Genomic DNA, 27,099 nt, shown 5'->3' with positions numbered 1-27,099 from the left:
AATCGGTTTACAAGTCCGCTTCCTACACCTTACAAAAAATCACCACACCACTTCCCCTATAAAAAAACCTCTATAATTTTCAAGTGCTTCCCCTACAAAATCGTGAATTACGTGCACCGTAATTAATTTATTGGAAAAACGTTATTTTGACCACTTTTACCGTTTTAAACGGTGGAAAACACAGATTTTTTTACGCAAACCCGTATTAAACTCAAATTATACGCGCTTTTTAATGCTTTCTGATAAGGATATTTTCGTAAAAAGAACAAAAGAAAGTGAAAACTGAAAAGTACTGAAAACTGAAAAACTGAAAGCTTAAACGAAAAATGCAGAGAAAATCGACCGTTTCTTTTCCCTCTTCTTCTCTAACTAAGCTCCAGCCCTAGCCGCTGTCTCTGCGAAAGCTATTGCTCTTCTTCATTTTTCCATCGCCGGTGACACAATATACTTGCCAAACAGTTGCAAGTGGTTAATCTCTTCTCAATCTTCTCCGTCTCGGCGTTTCCTGGTGGTGAGATTGTGAGAAACAGAGCAGTTAAGGTAAGTTAAAAATAAGTATCAAAATTTCTAAAGGGTTGTGGCTGTAGCTTCTCAAGTTTATCAAGTTGGGTTTTTTCCTCCTTGTTTAGATTCTTTTATTTTCATATGTATATTTCTCCCTGTTTCATACCGACCTAGAAACTTTATTCCAGTTCTGAAGTGGTTATGAGAAAGTTTCTTCTTTGTTTGTTGTACAATAACGAAAAGTAGAAAACAGAAATGCAAGTTAGACCCGCTTCCTCTAATCTTGCTAGTAGCTTTCGGCGTTCCTCATCACAAACTTGGTTACATTAAGCACAATTTCTAGGAAACTTGCAGTGATCGGTATTTGTCTTGCTTGGAGACAACAAGTCTATCCTGTTGTGTTTTGTTTTATTTATTCTTTAGTTCATATTTTTCATAGCATGATCAGATCACCTGTTGACACTAAATTACATGGTCCATTTTCTTCATATCAGTAAGATTTTCTTGTTTAGTGTTGGGTTGTATTAAGGTATCTTCTCAAAGTTCCAGCAGAGAGTGTAGAAAAGAAAAAGGAAAAGTACATTTGGAACTTTGAGAAGGTTGCAGAGGTTCTGTTTAATTTCACATTGCAAGAGTCCAATAGAATGTGTATTTATTATTTTCATGGCTTCCATGGCCAGCAGTGCTTGTCCTACATTTTCATTCAGTTGTCCTTTCCATAGGATTTGTTTCAGTGTTTATTGATTGATGGTGATGGTTGGATGAGTTGAACTAGTTATATCATAGACGTTTTTCCACATGCACATCCCCAGTTTTTCATCGATACCATGGAAATACCCCCAAGTATGCAAACCTTACACTTAGGTCCACTCCATTAGGTACCGTTTAGGACTGTTTCCAATTAATGATTGGGATTCATATTATTTTTTAATTATAACCGAAATTCCCTTAAAGTGTTAAAATGACTAAAATGCGCCTCATTAGTCATTCTATTTTCATTTCTTCAATCTTAGTACTTAACCAAACCTGAGCTTAGTCAAAGATGAACATTACACATAGAGGTGGGTGAAGGGGAATCCTTTTGATGTGAACATGGATGACCCCCCTGGGTGCACTCAAACAAGCTGGCCGAACCCTGATAGAGGGGTATTTGAGCATTTTAGGCCCTATTTCACTGCTGGAATCGAATTCCAGAATTTGAGCTTTATTAGTAGAGTCCTAGTCCATTTTAAATTTCTTATTTGAGTTGTGGTTGAGTTGGTGTCATTACTTAAGTTGTTCTAAGAGTAGTTAAGATAAGACTCTTTTTACAAGAAGAGTTCCTATATTTTAGGAGTTCGTTTTTTATTAGAATTAGTCTTTACTAGTGGCTGTGCTTTACTTAGCTAAAGAGTCTTTCTTTAAAGAGGACTCATGGATAAGTTAGTCTTTTATTTCAAGAAGCTTTATTTAGGTGGATGTTAATTAATTGTAAAAGGGTATGCTAACTTATAAAGGAAACCCTAGTTAAATTGGTCTCTATGTTTAGTTGAGTCAAGATAGAATCTCCTAGTTGAGTTATGTTCTTTCTTTTTCATGTAAGCTTATAAATAAGCCAGCCTATGATTGTAAACTTTGGTTTGCATTGAATAAAGATTGAGTATTGCTTGTGCGAAACAAGTCAGGGTTCTCTTTGGGAGGGCCTTGGCGGATTTATAGCTTCTTGATTCAATTGCAGCAGCCTCTCTTCAACAAATCAGCAGCTCTATCTCTTGTCCAGCAATTAAACAAGTACCAGTACCCTAGCCCCTTCTCCCATCTCCATTCCCCATCGCAGCCCTCCCCACCCCCTTTTCCCTCTTGCGCGCCAAGGAAACCCCACCCCTGCGTCGTAGACCCCTATCCCAGATCCTGCGACATCTATTCCCTACTGTTTCAGAATCAAGAAACACCCAGAAGCTACGCCAGCCCCATGGCAGCCTCACCTTTCCTTACCCTTCCTTGCGCAACTCCAAGAACCCTCCCCCTGTCCATTGCAGCGCCTCCTCACCCTCTGCGAGGCGACAAAAAGCCCTTCCCTACCCTTGTGATCACTGTAGGACCTTCCCTCCTCCCTCAAACCCAGTGGCATCCATCCCGCCCCCTCTCTGACGTGCATCAAGCAGAAAAGAGCAGAACCCCCCCCCCCCCCCAAAAAAAAAAAAAAAAAAAAAAAAAAAAGAAAAAAAGAAAGAAAGAAAGAAAGAAAGAAAGAAAAGAGAAAAGAAAAATTACAAAGAAAAAAAAAAAGAAAGCTTTGCCAAGTTTTCAAAACCTTGTTCCATTTCATCCCATGCATTGAGTTGTTTTCCCTCCAAAGTTTCCCTAGTCTTGCCCTTCAACCCCTATCCATCATAAGATCCCTTCTCAAACCAAATTCTATTAGAAACCCTATTTTCCCTTCCCTCCCATATTTGTCTCATCCCATATTATTTTTGGGATTTCTAAAAAATCATCGCTTAGAGGTTTTTGTTAAACCCTTAACAACCCTTAGGATCCCAATGTTGTTTCCTTATCTTTCCTTCAAATCCCCTTCTACCCATAGGTTCCCTAAAATTATTAGATCATTTGCTGGAAGATTCTGGGTGAGAATCCTAAGTTCTAGGGACATTATTCGAGAATCCTAACCTAACCCTATAATTGGGTTCACATCACCCTTTATCCATCTTCTTCCTCACCCTTCCCCCTCCTCTTCTTCCTTTATTCCACATGACAACCCCCTACCTCCACATCCATCTCCGGTATCTGCCACTGTTTAAAATGAAGGTCAGCAGTTAGAAATACTCTGGCTGCCTGATCTGTTTGGAAGCTCAGAGATTCAGAATGACATGCGATGAAGTCTAGGGTGAATCAAGGTCTTCAAATCTCAGAACAGTTTCAATGATTTTAATTAGAAGGAAAAAAAATCATGGAAATGAATTCCATGAAACAAGCGCCTGATTTCTTCGTCTTCGTCATGGAACTGAAACCCAGAAATCAACAAACCCTCAATACCAGAAATTTTATTTATGAAAACCCTGCAGTCAAGACCCCTGTGCAGAGTTTTTTTTGTTAATTCCCCTCTTCAATAAATTCAACTCAGTTCAGCTCCATATGGTATAAAATCATGATTACAAGGCTTAAAAGTGTCTCGTCTTTAATTGTTTCACCAACTGGGAAGTACGATCAAATGAAATAAGAAAATCAGAATCTCTCCACAACTTAAGAAAACCAGAAGGCGCATTGACTTAAGTAAAATACTGTCATCCATGAACCTGCCAGATTGGGATTTCTCCAAACCAATGACAACCAGGTGGGGGTAGAAGAGGGAGAAAAAGAAAAGAACAAGCTAAGTAGAGAAGAGACTCGCAGAGAAGACGAAGAAGACTGCAACTCATCCTTCATCTCATCGATCCATACTTTGTATTCCTTATTCCAGAGTTCTTCTTTCTAATTTTAGTTTCTTGGATTTTAAAAATAAAAAATCCTGTTCAGATTTGAGAACAGGAGCTCTGATTTAGAACAAGAACTCTCTCTCAGATAAACAAATCCAAACTTGTTCGATCAGCAAACCTGCAAACCTCGGTCAAGTTTGGATTTTTTTTGGGCGTTTGTTCACATGCGTCAAATTCTCTGCATGGATGTTTGACTCATGATTTGTTTCCATTTCAAGCTGTGGTGGATAGCATAGAAAATGGAAATCTAGGGCACCAAGTTTCAGATTTGTTTCTAAGTTTGATATACTGATTTTCACCTAGATTTATGGGGAAGAAGAGGGACAGCGTCGATGGAGAAGAAGAAAAGATGAGTTGCTGAAGGAAGGAAAGAATCACCAGATCCCTTCGTCCCTTCTCTTCCTTCGTCTTCTCTTCTCAGCTCTTGCTTCGTTTGTCCTTTCATTTTTTTTTTAATAAAATGGATGTGTGTATTTTGTGGGATATTTCATTTAAGGAATTTTGTTTTTTATTTTTTTTATAATCTTTTTATTTAAGGGTATGCTAGTCATTTTGCCTCCGCAGTTACCAGCCAGTCACGGTGTTAATTTTTGTGGACCTTAGTGTAAGGTTTGCACACTTGGGGGTGTTTTCATAGTATCGATACAAAACTGGAGGTGTGCATGTAAAGTTCCAATATTTTATTGTTTTGATTATCTTTATATATGATTTGTCATAGTTTTTGTTTATTAGGTTGTGAATCTCTATTGTGTAGGTCCATATTATTGCATAAAAGAGTAGCCGTATTAAACATAGTATTTTCTGGCACTGGTTTTTTGAGAAGTGTTATTACCGTCTAGCAGTTTAATTGCCTTATGGTTGCCGTTCATGGGCTAACTAACAAAAATGACACTATTAGCCTCGTTCAAGTCTCCCTCCCCCCCCCCCCCAAAAAAAAAAAAAAAAAAAAAAAAAAGTTGTCCATCTACTTTTGTTTTTTAGGTCCACCCTCCTAGTCATTATTTTGTAGTTGTTAGGGATCCTGGGAAATAAAATCATATTTCAATCATAGGATTAAGTAGTGCTTTTCAGATTAATTGCAATCAATACTTTCCTTGATAAAGTATTGGTGTTTTCACTCTTTTATGAGCAAATAACCTTTTACAATGGGATATTATGTTAGTCACTTGGTGTGGCTTAAAATCCATCGGACAGAAAGATTTGAAATCTAGCCCCAAGATGCTTGTTTAATTAGTTCTTTTGTATACTGAGTGTTGCTGTAAATGAGCTGCTCTTTTTTTAGGGTGGGGGGGGGGTGGGGAAGGTTGAAATTTTATGTAGGTAACTTATCATAGTTGAGCAACTTAGATAAGAACTTCTCACTGTCCTCATTCTTATGGCAACTATGGGTAGTCACCTTAAGTGACAATTATTTTTCTGTCATTATGCAAATATAAGAAAAGGTTTAAATCTTTGATTTAGTTATGAACAATATAAGTTAACACTATTATAACATTTATATGGTTGGATTCATATTTTACGATTTGAACCCCAAATGTTATTCTTACCATGTGATTTCATATTGCCTTTTCAAATTCTGACTTCTGAAGACTATTTGTAAGTAAATTTGGGCACTGACTTTTTGGTGTAGTATTTGTTTCTAGATAATTTTTCCTGAAGGTGCTTTGACACTAATACCCAATTCCTTTATCCTTGTTAATTAGTTTGATTTTTTCCGATACCTCTTTTTCTTTGTTACTACTGTTACAGTGGAATTAATATAGCTACAAGCTTTACAGTTTTGTCCTCTGAAATCTTTTTGACTATCTTTATTGGTATTGGATCTTATAACTTTGATAGAGAACTAGATCAGACATATTGCCTCTTTTCTTTTCACTGGGCTACTCCATTCCTTTTTGTTGAGCATGTATTTGTATCTCTGTTATGACTCAGTATTGGATTGTTGGGTTTATGGCTCTTTCCATTTTGGACTGAGACAGTTGAATCAAGCTCAATGCTTTGAGTCTGCAAGCATGTCCGTTGATCCCAGTGTACCAGCGACATTTGTGCAGGACGGAACTTCATCACATTCCGAAGAGGACATGAACATGTTAGATGGAGACAACAAGCATAACTCTGTGGCGCCACTGAATTCAGGTCGTCGCAAGAGAAACCGTAGATCTACTGTTGATGCTATAGCGGATGCAATGCTAGAAATAGCAGCTGCTTCAAGAATGAGGGCAAATGCAATGATGAAGAATGATAATCCATTTTCTATAAGCAAGTGTATAAAAGTTCTTGATGATATACAGGGCATTGATCAGGGTCTCTACTTCATGGCTTTGGATTTATTTGAGAACCCCAATGCTAGGGAGACATTCATTTCTCTTAGAAGTGAGAAACGATTGACGTGGTTGCAGGGAAAGTGCAGTGCCCCATCTGGTTCTTTGGTGTGAAGCACTTTCTAGAATATATCTTTATAGTGTTTTCTCTTCTGAATTTATTTGTCGTGTCCACAACAATTTCAAAGACTTTCAAAGACTTCTGCTTATCTATGTTGTGTTTGTTCAGTTTATCCTTGATGTTTGTGACATTTCTATGTTTAATTAATAAATGATCTTAGTTTCATGTCATAGTCTCTATTTCACTGAAAATTGTGAAATTTGTAACTTGCATATTTAAATGAATTGCCTCAATACCCATTGATTTTGTATTATTTGTTATGCATTTTATTTGTAATTCTATTGACAGATACATCAGCACACATGGATGACTATGATTTAGAACTGGATGAGATGGAATTAGTTGCAGCTGCTGCAGGCTATTTCTATTATAGTCACGTCTGTAAGCAGCCTTCTGAATCATCAGTTGTCAGATCTGAATTTATGGACGAAGTTCTAAATGGTAATGATGATCTTTTTCGTGAAATGTTACGGATGGATAAACATGTCTTCTTCAAGTTCTGTGACATCCTTCGACAAAAAGAGCTGTTGCGTGATTCTGCTGGTGTTAAAATAGATGAGCAATTGGCAATATTCTTGAACATTATTGGCCACAATGAGCGTAATAGAGACATCCAGGAACGGTTTCAGCACTCTGGTGAAACCATCAGCCGACATTTCAATAATGTATTGAAGGCAATCAAATCACTGTCTCGTGAATTTTTACAGCCACCACAGGGCACCACTCCACCAGAAATCCTCAACAATGCGCGATTCTACCCATATTTCAAGGTCTGGTTCTGATGACCCGTCTTTTATATTTTTATTTTTTGATATCAAATATGCATTCTGTTCATTTCTTTAAGTTAATTTTTCCTCAGGATTGTATTGGTGTAGTAGATGGCTTACACATCCCTGCACATGTCCTAGCCAAAGATCAATCTCGATTTCGTAATAGAAATGGTGTTCCAGCGCAAAATGTGTTGGTGGCTTGCACTTTTGACCAACAGTTTATTTTTGTTTATCCTGGCTGGGAGGGTTCTGCTGCAGATTCACGTATATTGAGAGCAGTCCTGAATGACCCTGACCAGAATTTTCCTCAAATTCCTGAAGGTGAGAACTCTCTCTTTGAAGCGCACACACACACACACAGACACAAAATGCACGTCAAGTTACTTTCTCTACCTCTTTCTATATCTTTTGCATTGTAACTTTTACAGCATCAGCTCCTCTTTATCCATTGTAAAATGAATCATGCTACAGGTAAGTACTACCTTGTCGATGCTGGTTACATTAATATGATGGGCTTTCTTTCCCCATATCAAGGTGTTCGGTACCACCTTCGAGATTTTAGGGGTGCTAATCAGCAACCAAGAAATGCAAAAGAGTTATTTAATCATAGGCACTCTTCATTAAGAAATATTATCCAGCAATCTTTTGATGTGTTGAAAGAAAGGTTTCCTATCCTCAAGTTGGCTCCGCAGTATGCATTTCATATCCAAAGGGATTTGGTTATAGCTGCTTGTGTTATACATAATCATATACGACGTGAAGAAAGAAATGATTGGTTGTTTAATAGCGCCCAAAGAAGACCGGTAGATGAATTGCAGGATCCTGATCAACCCGAGATAGATTTTGGCGCCATGGAACAGGAGGAATATGCTTCTTTTCTACAGGATTCAGTTGCATCTGCAATGTGGAATGATTTCATACATGAATGGGAGGAGTGGTAACTGGGTTGTCGGAAGATCACCGAACCAGTGGTTGAATTGTGTATATGTTAAAGAATAGATTGACCATGACTTGGTCCTTTGTGTTGCAGGGACTCCATTTGATATGAACAATAGATGAGCCATAATTTCTCTAAGCCTGTAAGGGAGGTTTCTCTCTCTCTCTCTCACACTCACAGGGTTATAGACACAAGGGATATTATGAAAGCATCAAGACTTATCTACCTTGAGAAATAGAGGTTATTATCTTTGCTTATTGTTATTTTTTTTCATTTCTCAGTGTCTGAAAGAAGTGGTTTTGATATTTTCCTACTTATTACTAGACTTCTAATCAAGGAGCTTAGTTTGGATAATCTTTTTCACTTGATTAAGATTTCACTGAAGCAACCAAGGCCACAGGGTATGTACCTCTGAGATGAAAAGGAAGGATATTGGTTCTTTTCTATATTTTCATTGATTCTACTTTAGGAGTATTGTATTATTCTAAGTAGTCATTGTTTCGCCAGGCAACAACTGATGATTTCTATATGAATATACGATAAAAATATGAGAAGGTTGTGGTGGCCACACGCCCTCAGAAGGGTTTATGAGCATGACATTGACAACAAAAATGTAATATCTGGTGATACCAATAACCCTGAAACATGACATAGAGATGGACCTGGTCCAAGAACATCACATACACGCAAAGTTTAAGTAATTATTTTGTACAGGAATGTACAAAACAGATCAGATTGTGTCATCAACTAGAACAATATGCATTTACTCCTAAAAAATAATTAAAAAAATAAAGGGATAATTACTATTGGTTCCTTGTACTTTGATTTTATTACTACTGTATTTCCTGTACTTTTTAAAATTACTGATCCAACTTTCAACTTTGTCTATAATTACTATTGCCCCCTATCATTAAGTTCCGTTAGTTTACTAATGATGTGGTATCTTTATATTTTCTCAAAAATTCTAAAATACCCTTATACTTATCTCTTTACTTATTTTGTCAAGTGACAGTAGTACTTTTAATTAACAGTGGACAAAAAAATAACTATAATTTATTTTATTCTAAAAAAAAACCACCAAATAAAGAAAAAATGATTGAATAAAACTCAAATAGAAATCGAAGAGGAAAAAAAAATCAAATTCAACTCAAATTGGAAACTGAACATCGCCTAAAATATTTTCAAAATAAATGAAGTTTAGTGAAGGTGGGAAACCAGATTGGATTTGGATTTTGCCCATTTCTTTAATTCAAAATAAATGAAGCTTAGTGAAGGCGGGAAATTAAATCGGATTTGGATTTTGCCCATTTCTTTAATTCAAAATAAATGAAGCTTAGTGAAGGCGGGAAACCAAATCGGATTTGAATTTTGCCCATTTACTTAATTCAAAATAAATGATATTTAGTGAAGGTGGGAACCAAATCGGATTTGAATTTTGCCCATTTACTTAATTCAAAATAAATGATGTTTAGTGAAGGTGGGAAACCAAATCGGATTTGGATTTGCCAATTTCATTAATTCAAAATAAATGAAGTTTAGGGTAAAATTGATATTTAATATGGTTTTTATAAATGGGGTAGCATCGTCTTTTGATTTCTTAATTTTAATGAAGGGCAAATTAGACATTACATATTCAAACTTAACGGCTACTTAACACCGTTATAAGGAAGGGGGCAATAGTAATTTCGTAAAGAACTGGGTTTTATTAGTAATAAAATCAAACTACATGGGAACAACAGTAATTATCCCAAAAATAAAAAAATAAAAAATACTAGAACAAAATGCATTTGACTTGAGAGAAATGACTTCGAAAATGAAATACCTAGAAGAGGTGGGAACACTTCATGGTTCTCTCTTAGGTCAAAACTTTTACAAGATGGAACAATAACAACTCAAAACATATTTTAATTAAAATGAGGCTGGCTATACAGAATTCAGGTGAGGAGGACAAGAAAATAAATGAAAAGCCACAGCATCAAGAAGTCAAATTGTGCTTAACATGGGTCTTTTGATTGAAGCCACCATTTTTAGCTTCATCATGTCTGAAAAAGACCTATATCATGCATGCATGCCTTCTCTCCCTTAAGCTCTTCTGTAACGTTCAATCAGTGTTGAGTCACTCATCCAAATTGAAAAAAACCAAGAGACCTTAGGTGATTTCTTCGTGGCTTCTTCTTGAATTTGGTAAGATTAAAACCATATATCAATCTACATGCATGCCGGTTGTAATGATTTTTCTAATACCCATGAGGAAAAGCTCTTGTACTATAGCTCTATTCTAACTCTATTCTAGCCATAAAACATTTTTTAAGAAATTTGATGTGAACAACAGATGAATTATGGAAATTATCAAATTTTCATATGGTTGACCCAACTGGTAAAAGTAGTGCTAGTAAATTTCAGACTTGCTCTGCAAGAAAGGGGGGCCAAATTAAAACGATGAGAACTTTAATTCTGGTCCTAAAATCCCAACCCAACTAATTTTCTCTTTAAGTATCTTTGATTCATCTCACCATAGTTGATGAAATGGAAGAAACCATATTTAGGGATGTAAATGTGTAATCAAAATTTGCATTTGCATCCGTTTAGCGGTATCTGAATCCGTTCGATTATTAATAGGATACAGATATGGTTTACTCCTTTTCCACCGATTATTATCTGTCTGATAAAATTTTCCGATTAACTTACTTATTGGAATTATTTTTCTTACTTTTATAATTTTTAGTTGAGACATGTGACTGTTTTTCTAGATTTTCTACTAAAATGACTACCAAAGTTGCTAAATTCTTTATCTAGCCTCACACATAAAATGATAAAGATGTCGATAGGTAGTTGAAAACTTGTATTCAATCCGTATTCATGCCCATTAGAAAATTTACTTAAGAAAATAGCTATTCGATTATCGTCCGAAAAGCGATATGAATCCATATGAATATAATAGGATGTAGATATGATATTAGCACTATCTGATCCGAATCCGATCCGTTTACACTCCGGCAACCATATTTGTGTCATTACAATTTTTCCATTTTGGGTCAAGGATATCTAAAATTAATCTTTAGAAGATATGTGAGAGAGAGAAAACATAAGTGAAAAGAAATTTGCTAATTTATGAAAAGGAAAAGTAAAACCTCCTATTATGAAGAGGGGAGTTGGCAAAACTAATTATTTTTGGAATTTGCAACTTCATATTATGGGTGGGACTATTACATATATAAGAATCCGTGACCTCTTCACTAAGAGGTTTCGATCATTATTATGATGAACAACCTTTTGATAATGAGTTGAAAAAACTAAATACATAAGCCTCAAACCCCAGCCAACCCAATCAACTTGGTCAACCCATAAGTTATAGCCATGGCCAGCCACCCTCCAATTAAAAGCCTCAAGCCTGACCTCATCACAGGTGCTCTTCCGATTACAGCACCTAAAAGTCCAAACACCATCAGAGCCAAGCTTGACATTGCAATTACTACCCCCAGCCTCACCTTGAAGTTCTGTATAAAAGAACCTGATAGTAGTGGCACCACAGCTCCAACAACAAATGCAAGAGCAGATGCTCCAGCTGCCACAAATGGGTTGGGCAAGTCTTCTGTATCGCTCTCATCTAAAGTTTCTTTCCCATCTGATACTTCATTCTGTCTCTTCAAATGAGAAAGCTCCGTGTCATACTGTGAGTATACAGAGACAAATTCTCCAATAGCCATGCTACATGCTCCAGCAACCATCCCTGCAAAACCAGTAATGATCATGGATTTCACGTCTTGCTTTACGGCTCCTACTCCCATCATTAAAGATGTTACAGAGACCAAGCCATCACTGGCTCCAAGAACTGCCGCTCTAAGCCACTGAGCCCTTTGGATGTAGTTGATAGCATTGTCTTTGATTTCTTGATCAATTGGTATCCCAACATCATTGCTTGGGATGTCAAGTTTGGCTTCCTTGGGGACTGATTGGTTTCTGGATTCTAGTTCCAAAGGTGCCATGGAGGAAGAAGAAGCAAAGAGGATAAAGAAGGCTTGTAGTAGAAACTGGATTAAGAGAAGATGAAGAAGGCTTGTGGTAAGGAAGAAATGAAAGTATCTTTAAAGAGGATAAAGAAGAAGGCTGACTTGTGGTAGCCACACGCCCTCAGAAGGGTATTTATGGAGGAGAGGTTCATACATGGGGACATTAGCATGACATTGCCAAGAAAAAGGCAATATCTGGTGAGACCAATAAGCATGAAACATGACACAAGATTAGAAGTTAACCTGATTTACACGCAATTAAGAGATGTGTAAGTAATAATTAAATTTTTGGGGAAGAAATGTAGAAGACATATTAGATGATATCATCCTATACATTTGACCAAGATCATACCTACATCAAGTGCCATTTGCCTAATTATTTTAAGATCTTGAGAGATATAACCTCAAAAAAAAATTTGAACCAGGCGGTGATATCAAAATTTTTTATTTTATTTTAATTGTTAGTTATGCTCTTCCTCAGATTAGCTTCTCGTATTCAAGCAATCTTTTGTATTCTGGTCGTTGAGTACATCAATGAATTTTTTTCATTTCCAACTGCATATTTAGAAATTGGTATCAACTCCAAGTTACATCATGGAACATGTGAAATACATGGTTATTCATACCTTCAGTATTTCCATCAACAAAATTATGGACGAGAAATATGAGCAATAGACATAGTCCTTACAATAAGAGAAGTCCTAATAGTTGCCAATCAGTTCAAATTTCCAAAAGAAAGAAAAAGTCCTAATAGTTGCCAATCAGTTCAAACTTCCAAAAGAAAGAAAAAGAAGGAACCCTAGGTAGGTTTCCACATAAGACTCATATTTAACAACACGGACAGTTAGTGGAATTCTAACCAAATGCTTGCCATCAGTCCAAGACAGGCTTCCAAATGTGTAATCGCCAAGCAACTTCTGAGTAGAAGTGAAGATCACTTGAAATTGAAAGCATGGAGCAAGATGAATTGAATGATAGTGTTTCTGGCTTGACTTTTACTTTGACCTCAGGAGGGGGTTCCACCAAAGCTTTATAGGTTGAATTAATAGATCCCACATTTGTCACAGTCCTGGTGACTTTCATGGTTTTTTTAAGGTTTGGGATGGTAATAGAGGGGAGATTCAGGTCTAATTGAGAATAATTATTCTTGGAACAAGAGACGTCTCTTCCGCTCATGAGGGAAATCTCTTTACTGGTGTAGCCCATGGAACAAAGGAAGTGAATGTAGTTCTCCATTTTAATATCATAAATGAGCCCTGGATCTGCTGCTTTATTGGGATCAACATGTCCTCCACCCATGTCGAAAGGGTCAGCCGGCTTGCGAGTACTTCCTTGTGCCCACATCACCTGTCCATCTGTCCCAGTTGTTGAGGCTGGCAGTGTTCATAGATGGGGATTTAGTTGTTTTTTCTTTGTATCTTAAGCCTGCTATTTAATGCAACTTAGTCTCAAATGTACACTAGACTTACCAGTAGTCACAATTGCTGATCTTATGGCTGCAGGTGACCAATCTTTATGCAAACTCTTGATGAGGGCAGCCACTCCAGAAACATGAGGACAAGCCATTGAAGTTCCGCTTTGGAATGCATATCCCAAACCATTGTTAAGTGCTGGTGGATATGCAGCTAAAATGTTCACTCCGGGTGCTGATATGTCAGGCTGCCACCACCATTTATCTACCCTTAAATTAATACTAGTATATATAGATATACATAGAACAATGAAGGAAACCTATGGAGAGTAAGCTTCTTCTATTAAAAGACACACATGCACACCTTTAACACAAAAGGTGATTTAGAACTTGGACCTCTTGACGAGAATGAAGCCACTCGAGGAGATACCGATCTACCGACTACAGATTTGGGTTGACTGATCTTCACAACTGTAGGCTTTTTCCTGCAGTGGAGACTAATGGGATTAAATGCCTTAACATTGTGATTGAGCTTTCATTAATGTCATGACATGCAGGGCTCAGATCCTATGTACTATATTATACAAAACTAATTAACTAAAAGTAAATGTTGTAACAACAACATCAATGGGATTGCCATATATCTCCTTACCTTCTCCTTTCGATGTAGGAAACTATGTTTGAACCGACTTCATAATCTACTTTAATACATGGCATATGAGGGCATGGAATGAGGATATCATGTTGAATTTGAGTTTGTGTGTATATTAGACCAACTCCTCCTGCATGCTTAACTGTATTATATAGTTCTACGAAAGCAGCCTTTATATCCGTTTCAGTAGGTTGTGGAAAGCAAATGACAACCTTTCCTGCCACAAGTGTCTTGTTAAGACTTCCTTTCTTGCAAGCTCTGCAGCAAACCCAAAGGGAGGGGGCGGGAGGAAAAATTATGCAGGGAAGCCTAAGCTTTAAAAGGATATAAGAGGAGATATTAAAGGAAAAAATAAATAAAAATCTCACAGTGCATTTGTTGGATCATCATCTATAGCCACAGCAGCTGAGTATACAAGGTCAGTAAAACCTGTGTGCTGTATAGGTGATAGGGATTGACCCTGCAACAAATTTGATGATGGAAGGTAAGTGTAGCAGTTAACATGTTTATAGGCTTTCAGGATGAATTTTTGGTTTATACCAAGAAGGTTTGGTTGTTTCCGAGTGTAATGTGAGCTATAAAAATCCTGTCAATGGTGGTAGCTGCAACAGAGAGGATCCAAGGAGCTGTATCCTCAACCGTAGAAGCATAAGGGCCATCATTTCCCGCTGCACCCACCACGGTTATCCCATTAGCTACCGCATGAAATGCTCCAATGGCATTTACAGAATTGATGTAGTCCTGCAGAGGCTGATGGACTTCCCCTATAGATGCAGATATAATGTCCACCCGATCATGTATGGCCATCTCATATGCTTTGAGTTCATCTATCTCTGAACATCCTTCTCCAGCCCAACAAATCTTGTAAACTGCTAGGCGAGCATGAGGTGCACCCCCCCTGGCTGAACCTATACCTAGTCCATTATAGCTTACGTTTTCTACAAAATGACCTGCAGCCAAGGTTTAAAGTCAGTATTATCATATTGCTCAGGTGATTTTAAGGGACATATTATCTCGTATCAAGTATTGCATGAACTCAAATCCTCTCCATCCAGATGGGGTGTCCTCCCATCTTCCCCCCCCACACTTGGGCTGATACACGCTTGCCTGTGTACCACCGGACAGTCCTGACAGTGGGGGGATGGGAGGAGGGGCTGCTCGAGTGGAGAGGTTCTGAACTCATATGGTATCCTACTGACTAATATATTTTAGTGCGATCCAAAATGTCTCCTTTAGAGAAAAGAGAGACGTATTTATATGTATTGAATCGATTGTATCCAATATGAATATGTATCCAACTAGTATTGTATCGTAGGTTGGGATTCTTTAAGCCTTTCCTGCAGCTATAGAAGCACAGTGAGTGCCATGCCCTGTGCTGTCTCTTGGGGACAAGTAGTCGTTAAGCCCTCTGGTCTTAACACCTCCTGCGAACCAGCGAGCACCAATAAGTTTCTTATTGCAGTGGGTAGAATTAAAAGACTTCCCAGTTTGGCAAATTCCTTTCCAACGCGATGGAATTGGACCCATGCCATCATCCTTGAAGCTTTCTGATTCAGGCCAAATTCCTATACAATCCCAAAAGAGAAATCAATATTACAATCATCATTAGTAAGTGATTCTAATTAAACCTGTAAGTTTTGGAGAACATTCACAGACCATATGTTACCTGAGTCTATAACACCAATAATAGTACCATCGCCCATATTGGTTTCAGACAAAATGTTACTTTGACGGAGATCATGAGGGTTTAGTCCTAGAAAATCCCAGCTTCGGGTGGTACGAAGCTGTCGAATTCGATTAGGGAACACTCGGACTACACCAGGCATGTCTGCAATTTCTTTATATAATTAGCATCGATCCAATAAAGATTTCATGATTATTCAAGTTTTCGAAAGTGACCGGCAGCAGCTTTTGCCTGGAAGTCGGTAAGAGTGGCTGCAAACCCAGAGAAGCCATGCTTATAGCTGTAGATAATTGAATTCTTGGCAGCTTCTTTGCTGGAGATCAAAGATAATACGAGAAACAAGTTGCTGATTATGGTACTGAGATGAATGTGAAGCAGAAAGAAGAAACCAGAGGGATTTCATATGTACCTTCCGAGCAGTACCTCCAGCATGTCATGGTGAGACTTCTCAGTAATTGATGGGTTCTTATGCTGGGTTGCACCCATGTATACTATGTACACCTGAGATGGGTAATTAATTAATTAATTAATATGATTAATGATCTGTTAATTACTTTTTGAAGTTCAATGGTTACTTACATTGGTTGGAGTCTCAGCAAATGTGTGAGAGTTCCGGAATTCAAGATTGAGCAAGAAGAGAGCAATGATCACCCGGAAGTAACAAGAGGTAGCCATAGGACCGTTAAGAGTCTCAAATGAAGCCTTGGTTGAGCTCTCAACTGGTCCTTTATATATCTAAACTCAGCATGCAGGCCTAATACTAGTCCTTAATATCGATCTGATAGTGATGAGATCTGTCATTTTTCACTTCTATAACATGCTAATGGCAGTAGATGAGACAACAACTCACCATTTTCATACTCATCTCGATCCATATTCTTTAAGAAAACAAAAACAGAAAAACCTTATGTAATTGTTACTTTCCTATTTTGCATTCTCAGAGAGTCAGTTACCAACAAAGGCACTAGATAAGACAAGCATTATGGGTTGACACTTGTTTCTTTATTCAACCAAAAAAGGAGAGTTGTTGGAATGGAGAGCTTGCCATCTAGCTAGGGTTCCTCGGAGGGACAGGTTTTGTTAGCCATCTGGTTAACAATGTCAGTTTCCACTTCTTTAACCCAAAAGATTCCGTATCTCCAACATGAAAACCATGAGATGACTAGGGTTATTATCTTGGAGATGGTCCACGTACTGCTTCTGTCTTATTTAATTCAGATGCTGTTACATTGTTTATGTACTTCCACTTGTTTCTTGTTTACGTATTTTTGTATTCTCATATTTCGTTTATTGAGTACAACTGTAATATTCTCTGATGAGGTGCTATACATAATAAATTCCTTCAGTACTGTTCTTCACGGTAGTAAAACAGGCCATTTTATTCTTTTGTGTTCGTTTCTTGAGATTAATGGCGTAACGACATGCTGCAACACTGCAAATGCATCTTTGGATTGAGTCAAGGTTTGCAATGAAAATAGTTGAGGCCGAAGGTTGGATTTGGCTAAGGTTACAAAACTGGTCGTTCCTACTAAGGTGTATTAGCTTGTTCTGATTTCTTAATCTCAGTTTTGAGGTTGGCTGTAGAGTGATTCACATCGTCAACAATTCCCACTCTCTACAATTCCTTGTAATTCGTATCTAGGATTTTGACACATGGCAGTTAATATCCAACTGTCACAAATAAAGCCCAACTTAAAATTGAATCTAACAAATCCCTTAAATTCCTTCAAAATTTTGTCTCTCCTCTTTTCTTGGGGCTTAATTTTAGAAATTTATTAGATTTAGTTCTTAGTTGGGTTCTAATTTTGACTTATGGATGATTATTAACTGCCATGAGTCACAATCCTAGATACAAATTATAGGGAATTATAAGGGTTGTGAATTGTGGACACTGTGAATCCGGATGTAAAGTTTGACTTGGGTGGATCTGTGTGAGTTGGTGGCTCTGCCTTCATCGGGGAGGAGATTCTCTTGGTCTAACAACCGGCGAAGAGGGCATGTCACGGCGGTGTTAGATAGGAGTTTTTGTGATGATTTATTGCTGGACTTGCTTGGGGACTGTCATCTGGGGGTTCTTTATGAAGTTTCTTCTGACCATTGCCCTATTTTGGTGTGTTATGAGGTGGGGGAGAGACATGAAAATATACTCTTTCGGGTTTAGAACTTTTGGGATGATGATAATACTTTCTTCCTGAGTTTGCATCAAGGTGGGGATCCTCTCTTTAGTTTTTGCAGGAAATTGAAGATGTTGAAAGGTGTATTGAAGGAGGGGTTAAACTCGCCTTCCCAAATTTAAATGTGGCTGTAGTGGAAGTAGAGAAGAAACTTGCTCCTGTCTATGAAGAAATCGGCCAGCAAGGGATGTCAGATGAGTTGTTTGCCAAGGAAATGGATGCCAAAAACAGAATTTCTTAAGGTGTCAATTCAGCATGAAAAAAATTAAGGAAGCAGAAAGTTTGTGTTCATTGGATCTCAAAGGGTGATAGGAACACGAGTTTTTTTTTTCACTTAGAGTGAAGATTAGGAGAGCAAAGGCAAAAATTCGCACTTTGTGAAAGTAGGATGGTACTACTGTGTCAGGTCAGTCATCTCTTGCTGATTATGTTGCATCATTTTATGAGAATTTTCATAAGCAAGTTGATTGTGCAGATTTCCTTGAGCTTTTACATGTGATCCCTTCTCTTTTGACTAATGAGGATAGATTGCTGGTTGATACTTTGTCATCAATTGATGAGGTAAAGTAGATAGTGTGAGATCTTGATTCAGAGAGTTCCCCTAGGCTTGATGGTTATTCGGGATTAGTTTTCGCACTTGTTGGGATATTATTGGGAATGATTGGGAATGATTGTTTCTCAGCAATGTTATATTTTCTTTGCTTTTGGATGCACAGTAAAGGGCATTAATAATAGTTTTATTACTCTTATTCCTAAAGTGGAAGGAGCTAAGTCTCTAGATGAGTTTTGCCCATTTGCATGGCAAATTTTCTCTATAAGGTTTGGACAAAAGTCATTGCTTTTCGTTTGTCTTCCTCTTTGCCCAAGCTTATCTTAGAAGAACACGGGGCTTTCGAGAAGGGAAGGTTATCTTAGAGAATATTTGCATGGCTTATGAATTGACCCAATTGCTTCAATGCTTGGTGGGTGGGGGAGGGATGGGGCTGAAAATTGATGTGAAGAATGTCACATCCCCCAAGCCGGTACCCTACTTGAAATACTCGAAGGTGTGATCCACAACTCTGAAGATCAAATCTCAAACAATCATCCTCCCACACCACACAATAGTACAATCACGAGCAAGAATAAATCAATGTATTAATGTAATTAAAGAATAAACTCAAAAGTAAGGATCTCAAAACAAATATCAGAGTGCGGAAGTGATGTCAAATAATTAGAGTAGTATAGTGCGGAAGAATAATCAAATCTAAGGTATACATCTGAAAGAATAACGAAAGACTGAAATTGTTTTAAGTATTATAAAAAGTATGTTTCTTTATTAATAAGGTAATGTCTAAACTCAAAAATCTTTGTATTGAGTATGGGGGTAGACCAGCTCATGAGTCGAGCTAATCCCGGTATGTGCAGTCGACACATGAACATTCTTCACCATGATATTCGTGATCGCCAACACCTTGTACACCGTTTAGGGATCACTCATCGGGGTCTCATATTCCTGGGTCTCGATGTCATTAATATTTGCAGCAAAGTCTAAAGCAAACATTGTCCCTGAAGGGTGAGTTCAAAAGAACTCAGCGAGTAGTTCACATAAAAATAACAATTATAATCCAATTCAAGAACATAACATGATGCAATATGATATGAGACAATATGCAAGAATGCAACTAACTTTAATGAATGTCAGTCTCCAATGGCGTACATGCATTAAGATGGAACACTAGCTTCCTTTAGGAAGGTATCGTCACTCTGATCTCTCACGGACTGTCTACCTCTTTTGGGATCCTGGGTAAGGGGTCAAGGCATCACTCTCGAACTATCACCATGGATGGGGTTTGTGTCACCACTCTCTCACCAAACCATTGGTATGAGTACTGGCGCGTGTTTAGGTTATACCTAGCCCAATGCAAGTCATCTACTAAGTCACATCAACCTAGGTTTATATACTTCCCCTTATGCCTCTCACAATTGGTTCGTTATCCTTTCCCACTAGAGTCATCGTATCCAATGGCACCAACTAGCTTGGACTATGGACTCTTAACCCTATTGGTCATCCACATATAATAAACAGGAAGCTCTCATGTCCTCTCATGGGTTGTTTATTAGTCTTGAGCGCCCATGATCCCAGGCTTATTATGATGCAATCCTACTAATGAATGGCCCCCACAATGTGATTGTGTCCTCTCACAAGTTGGCTGCAGGTCTTGAGCGCCCACAAGCCTCATTGCTGCCAGGGGTCACTCGGCATCAATATCCACACCGATAGGTGTGATATGATGGAGTTTCTAACCAAACACTTCTAGACTTCCTAGTTTTGACATCCAATGATCATGAAAGGCGCCGAAGGGCATCATAGGATTGTGTCCCATACCACCTCCACTGATGTCCTAAGACAGAAACACCCAAATGGCATTCCCTAATTCACAACACAACTTAACATATGTATTACAATATGATTTCAATCACATTATCATATCATAAATCATTCCAAATACAAAACAATCACATATAGATCATAAATGATAAACATCATTACTAAACTATATTCTAAAATTACACATTCATAGTGATCATGTCTAATTCATATAAAAACAATATAGAACATGCATTCAAGTCCTAATACAAATAAGAATGTAACTAGGTTATATGTAGGTGAATGTTCTCACCTTGTTGTTGATTCGAAACCTTTGTAGAATAGATCAAAGTATGAGTTCAAACTTGTCAAAGAGTTCTAATAACATGATGATTTAATGCTAGAAATAAACCCTAATGGTTTGGAGATGAAAAGAGGACAAAATCCACACTTAAGTTTGTTAGCATGAGGCTTGGTCGCCTGGGCAACCAAGGCAGGCGACCAAGGCTGTTGTGTATGGACAGTAAAAGCCTAAATTGATAGAAAACTCATCATTTGGATTCCAAACCACTCCGAAATTAACTAGAAAATTCTGAAATCATGGTAGGACATTATCCAGGATGATTTAAGAATTAATCAAAGCAAAAGGAATGGAAACCAATGAATCCTATATTAGTTTTTTTCCAAAATCAAACCGTAAGATTCACGAATAAACTAAAATGAATGAATGAAGATTCACTCTAGAGTAAAGAGAGTAGTAGGTAAATGTTTGAAATCATCATAGAACATGGTCTAACATAGTTTGAAGATCAGACTAATCAAAGAGAATAAAAATCCAATAGATTTTATGCTAGGTCTTTACTGAAATCATACAATGAAGTTCATGGAAAAGCTAGAGTGAATAGAGAATAGAAAAATAGGTAATAACAACAAGTATAAACCTTGTAGGAGGTCTATACAATAGGTAAAAACAATCGAAAGAGAAGAACTAGAATGAAGAGAATGAATGCTAACCTTTTAGAAAGCGATACGATGAACGGAAACCTTGACGAATGCTTCCAAACTTTCCTTCACCTTGGAGAGGGTTGAGAGTCTCTGACGTTATCTGACGGCTTTAGAACATAATGACACGTTTTAGAACGAAAAACAATTAAATAGAGCTTAAAAAACCTAATTCCCAAAAGTGCCCTTTTTGCCTCAAGAAAGGCTTGGTCGCCCCAGGCGGGCTGCCAATCCTCGGACTTTTGATCAAAAATAGATTTTTGGTGCTCCGAAAGCCCTAGCTTCTTCTTGGGTCCTTTTCTAAGTTATCAAAGGGTCTTACTTGGTTTTCTGGGACCTTCTACTTGTGTCATTACTAATTCTTGATCCATCTACCAAGTCCGTCAACGTTCGAGTTAGTTATTCTTCCATAATCTAATAAAGTTCCCAACTTAGCATCATCTCCATCTACTTCCATTGGTTCAAAGTTAAATTCAATGGTTTCAATTCGGATGGCCCATATTTTCCCCACACTCTGGGTTTTCGGACCTACAATATGGATTTTTTGAATAGGATTTTGAGGGATTTCACACATAAGGCCTACAATACTCTCTCCTGAGACTTTTTGTTTGCAGTACTAGCATGTTTTGGGTTTTCTCAAGAGTGGATAGGGTGGATCAAGGAGATCTTTCAGTCCACCAAGGTGTCAGTCTTGTTGAATGGTGGACCAGGGGGTTTCTTTGGGGTTAAGCAGGGATTGCATCAGGGTGACCCCATCTTGCTGATGTTGTTTATATTAGTAGAAGAGGTTTTGTGCATGAATCTGAAGGCCATGGTTCTTAGTGGAAGTTTGAAGGCATTGCTAGGTCCTAGGGGTGTGGTAGTTCCTTCCTTTTATTGTTTGCTGACGATATATTTATTTTTTGTAATGTAGCCCTTAAGTATGTTAGAAACATAAACACTTTCCTTGGGAAGTATTAGTCTTTTGAAGGACAATATATAAGTTTGGAGAAGATCAAGATATTCATTGGCTCCATTGCACCATGCAGGAAGAGACAGGTGAAGGAAGTGTTGCAAACAGAAGTTGCCTCTATGCCTACACCACACTTAGGTGTGGAGCTTTGTATTGGAAGAGCCACGAGGGATAGGTTTTTAATTTATCATGAATTGGACCAAAGCTAGTTAGCAAGGTTGGAAAGGTTGTTTGCTATCACAAGTTGCCTGCGTGGAGTTGGTGAAGTCGGTAATGTCACGCCCAATTTCCTAGACCAAGTGGGGCCCATGACACTATAGTCTTATTGGACATGTGCAGGTAGGCCATCGTCTTCTAATTAAATATTCCTTTAGTAACATGCAAAAGCTTACATTTATGGGGCTTATAAATTAAACTTTTTTCTTTATTTATTAGATTAAAAAGATCCTTTAATAATAGAGAATACATATTTGTGGTCAAGGATTAGCTACCCATTAGCATAAACATCAAAACCCTACAAGCACGTGCTAGGTGACATTGTTGGCATCGAAACATCACTTTACAATACACCAGAGTTCATTCGTTCTTACCTGTGCTAGCGACCTCTTCTATCATTCTATTTGTACCTGCATCTAAAACAATGATATACTTTAATGAACATTTAGCTCAGTAAGTAAAACTATCCCTAAAACATGCATACGATGGCAAGAATACTATAGCTTAAGTTACAATAGGAGTTCAGTCATGAAAAGAATATATTTACACAACACAACCAATGGTACTTCCAAATAAACAATAACTTATATTCTTTTTTTCATATTCATTGGCCCTCTAGTATGGATCTTTCATTTAACATAGCATCTTATAGGGAGTATACCATGGAAACTACAATCTTTCATACTTTCCTTTTTTGCTTTCATATATAACTAGTATTGCCTTCCATTTTCATTCTTTAGTACATATCGATTCCCTTCGCGTACTAGGACGTATCTTGTCGTACTAAGAAGGGTTGAGACCTTTGAGTTCATCTTTCTTCCATTGCTCTTTCTTTCTACATGATCCTTCTTTTGTCTCTGTTTATACCGGAACGGATCCCGTCGTATAACCATTCCCCTCTTGTACAGAAACAAATCACCTTTGTACTAAGGAGGGTTGAGACCTTCCATACCATACACTCACCTCTTCCTATTACCAACAACCCTTAAAATGCATTCTCATCTCAACTCAAGCCAGAACATGTCCCATTGCAAGAGTATGCCCTCTCAATGTATCAGAACGTGTCATCATCCTACAAAGGAGGGTTAACGCTTCATTACCCTCATCGGAGTTGGCCTTCCTTGTTCGCCACATAATTAATTTACTACGAGTTGGTGATGCTATCATCTAATCCCATTCTTTATCCCTTTAGGCATATTGCATGAGACATTCGTTATAGTTTTTTATGTTGTTTTATAAGCTTATCAATCATTTGTTTATCACATTTCATTTCATACTTCTCATCATCAGGGTAATAAAGTGTATGAATGCCGAGTGTACTATCTATAATCATAACATCCATCATACACTTCCATCAAAGTGGGCCATCACACATCTATGACATCCCTCACTCTATCACCACTAGGTATGTATATATGTTCATAAATATGTCATTTTTATTCCATACACGTGAACATATCCTTCGTTTCATAAGCATATAAACATACTATGCTCTCTAGCATGGTTGTTACACTACCATTTCATACACATAGCTATTACATTTCTACACTATAGACATAATTATGTCATATCATTTCTATGCCATAATATCACCTTGTTCATTTCATGTTCCATAAGCATAAACCACACCATATCATTTCTATTCCTTAGATATAACCATATACTTTTTCTACCCGTAAGCATAAACATGTTGTTTTACTTTCATACACTAATATATGCATTTACATGGAAATAATCATCATAGCATAAAATCATAAACCATCAAAGTTCATTGCTACCATTTGTGCATGCATTAAGGGTAAGAATTCACTTACCTGTTATCCCTGAGCGTATTCCTTTTGCTTAGACGTTGTTCACGATCTGATCGATGCCTAATTCGATGATTGAACAACATCAATATAATCTTTTGCTTAGGACCATTTTTCTACTCGTTCCAATACACTCATGTTTTAGGATAGAATTTTCGGACCTTCTATAGTCCGACTTTAATCCTTTTTCTTACTAAGCTTCATTTAAATGCATTTCGGCCATTTGATAGTGTCTTTCATTCTATAAGACAAAAATGTAGGGTCACAACAACTGATTGATCCTAAGTGAATCTTACACTCGTATCCTACACTCATCCACAATCTTCCTATCGAGCATTGATTTCAATCCAAACTTTAGGGTTTTTATTTGTAAAGCCTCATTAAAGCTATCCTAGGCTCTGTTTCATAATTCTAGTAACCCTTTTCAGTCAATTGAGCAGAAATTACTTTTCCATCACCGAGAGTAGGTTTTGTGAGTGTATGATCTTGTTGAATCATACACTTTGATCCTACACTTATCCCATAATTTGGGTTTCAGTCCATATCGAACTCCCAAATTTAGGCTTTTGTTTACTGAGAGTCACTAGACCTAATAATGCTCATAATTCAAGATTTGACTCTGGAATTTTTGAGTTCTTGGTCTGAACTACCTAATGTTGGGTAATCCTTCAAATTAAGTTAGGGTTTTTACATAATGATCCTTGCAGTCTAAGTTTTACTGAAACATAGTTTCAGCATACCATCTCTTTAATTTAAGCATCTTACATGATAACTAATATTAAATTTCATGCATGGGTCCTTGAACTAGAACATATGATAATTCTAAACAAAATTACAAAGAAGATGAATAGAGTTTTACCTTGAGGTGATGAATCTATACGGGCTCTTAGCTCCTCCTCTTCTCCTTTGTCAATTTTAATTTCTCTCTCCTCTCCCTTCCTTCTTTCTTTTATTTCATAATATGCTTATAAATGCCACCTGATTCTCTTTATCGGGCGGACAAAGCCGGACCGCGAGCCCCCCGATCCGGGACGATGAGCCGCAAGAAAGGAGAGCGGGCCGGCGGGCCGGGCAGCCGCCCCGAGGCAAAGAGATGATGAACCGAATGAGGTCCGGCAAAAGCACACAAGATTATGCTCAAAGTGTATTGGTGCTACCGGAGAGGAGACGGCAATAGTGTGGGTGTTACCAGATTGGAAGAGCGGACAAGGGCGATGTCCCGGACATGCCCTGCGTGGCCCACAACGGGCGAGTGACCCTATAACAAGGATGATTGCTATATCTGGGGCGTACGTTGCGCTTTTGGTTATAGAAGATCGGCATCCTTCCCGATTAACCGCAATGTGGAGCCCCATTCAGCCAGGACCCGATCACGTTTCATCCTGTTAGGATCGGGTGTAACCCGAATAATACGCATCGGGTTATACCCATTTGGTGCCTATCTTTCCGTATCATTCAGCATTTTCCTTACTTTATTCCCTAGCATCACCACCTCACCACTCAACGTGGCAAGGTGGAGGTGGGATAATTCCACCCATAAACATATTTTGTTATATAAGTGCATATTATATATAATATAAATTATCTAATTAACCTCTTTATTTTGAACTCATTAAGTATGCATACAATATATTGGCCATTTAGGTCCTAATTAATGAATTACGGCGCTCACCTTGATATCTTGTATAAGACTCACTTAATTAACAGTCAAATTATGGTTACCTTTGGGTCCAGAAAATTTATATTGATTATTTTCTTGTTTTCAGTTTAGTCTAATTTCATTGTACCCATGGGTGAAACTGTACTTAAACCAATTTTGGATGTGGAACCCATTTCCATTTCATATCATTATCATTCAATGTCTTTCGGGTTTTCTGACAAATCGAGTATGTCGGTGTCTTCATACCAAGGACCAGGGTACCATTACCAGTGCTAAGTCGTAGTCATTAGGTCCAACATCAAACTTTTTGAAATCAACTTCTTTATCTAGGGTATCAGGTGTTTCCCTTCCTAGTGTTGGTTTGTCGACTCATGACTCATTGGGTTAGAACTGATTTGTCACCTCATTGGACTAGATGTTCAGAATGCAGGTATTACAGGTAATCTCTAGTATACCAATTCATATTTTTTCTATTTATTGGTGGCCATCTTCTGTGATCTCTCAGGTGGAGCATGTGAAATTTCATTTGGTCAGTGAAGATGGATCAATGCAAATTGGTGAAAATTAAGTGGATGCATTTATGTCGGCCTAGAGAGGAAAGTGGTCTTGGTCTTAAGAGAATGAGGGATGTAATCTTTCTTATTTATGCAGGTTGAGGTGGAAAATCAAGCAAGATTCCTCCATTATGAGATCATTCCAATGAGCCAGATTTTTGTTGAAGGATGGTTCGCTAAAAGCAATCATTTATTCTTATTGGTCTCAGGAAAATGAGGAATTATTGGAGACCCCGAGAGGTGGAATTTTGGCAATGGTGAAAATGTTAACTTCAAGGATTGACAGATGGTTGCATGGGCTCCTTCTCGTTGATGGAGAGTACACAGTTGGGAGGGTCTTTTTTTAAGAACTTTAACAATAGGGTGGCTGACTTTATATGGGATGGAGAATGGGTCTTTTCATCTAACTGGTCTTCCACATTAGGGTTTATTTCATAGGTAGCTCAATCCATTGTTTTGAGTGACTTGAACTTGATGGATCAGTGGTACTAGAAGTTAGAATTGGATGGGGTTTTCTATGA

At 37.8% G+C, this 27,099-nt stretch overlaps 2 pseudogenes; both read right to left on the bottom strand.

Annotated features, from left to right (window-relative positions):
* Positions 1–11,413: 11,413 nt before the first annotated feature.
* On the bottom strand, positions 11,414–12,195 carry LOC149016400 (vacuolar iron transporter homolog 3 pseudogene; annotated as a pseudogene).
* Positions 12,196–12,876: 681 nt separating this feature from the next.
* On the bottom strand, positions 12,877–16,537 carry LOC149016399 (subtilisin-like protease SBT3.3; annotated as a pseudogene).
* Between the last annotated feature and the right edge of the window lie 10,562 nt (positions 16,538–27,099).

The sequence above is a fragment of the Hakea prostrata genome, chromosome 5 (assembly GCF_041222555.1).
Source record: "Hakea prostrata isolate BN-2017 chromosome 5, UWA_Hpros_2, whole genome shotgun sequence".
NCBI classification, from domain to species: Eukaryota; Viridiplantae; Streptophyta; class Magnoliopsida; order Proteales; family Proteaceae; genus Hakea; species Hakea prostrata.
This window is presented reverse-complemented; position numbering and strand designations above follow the sequence as displayed.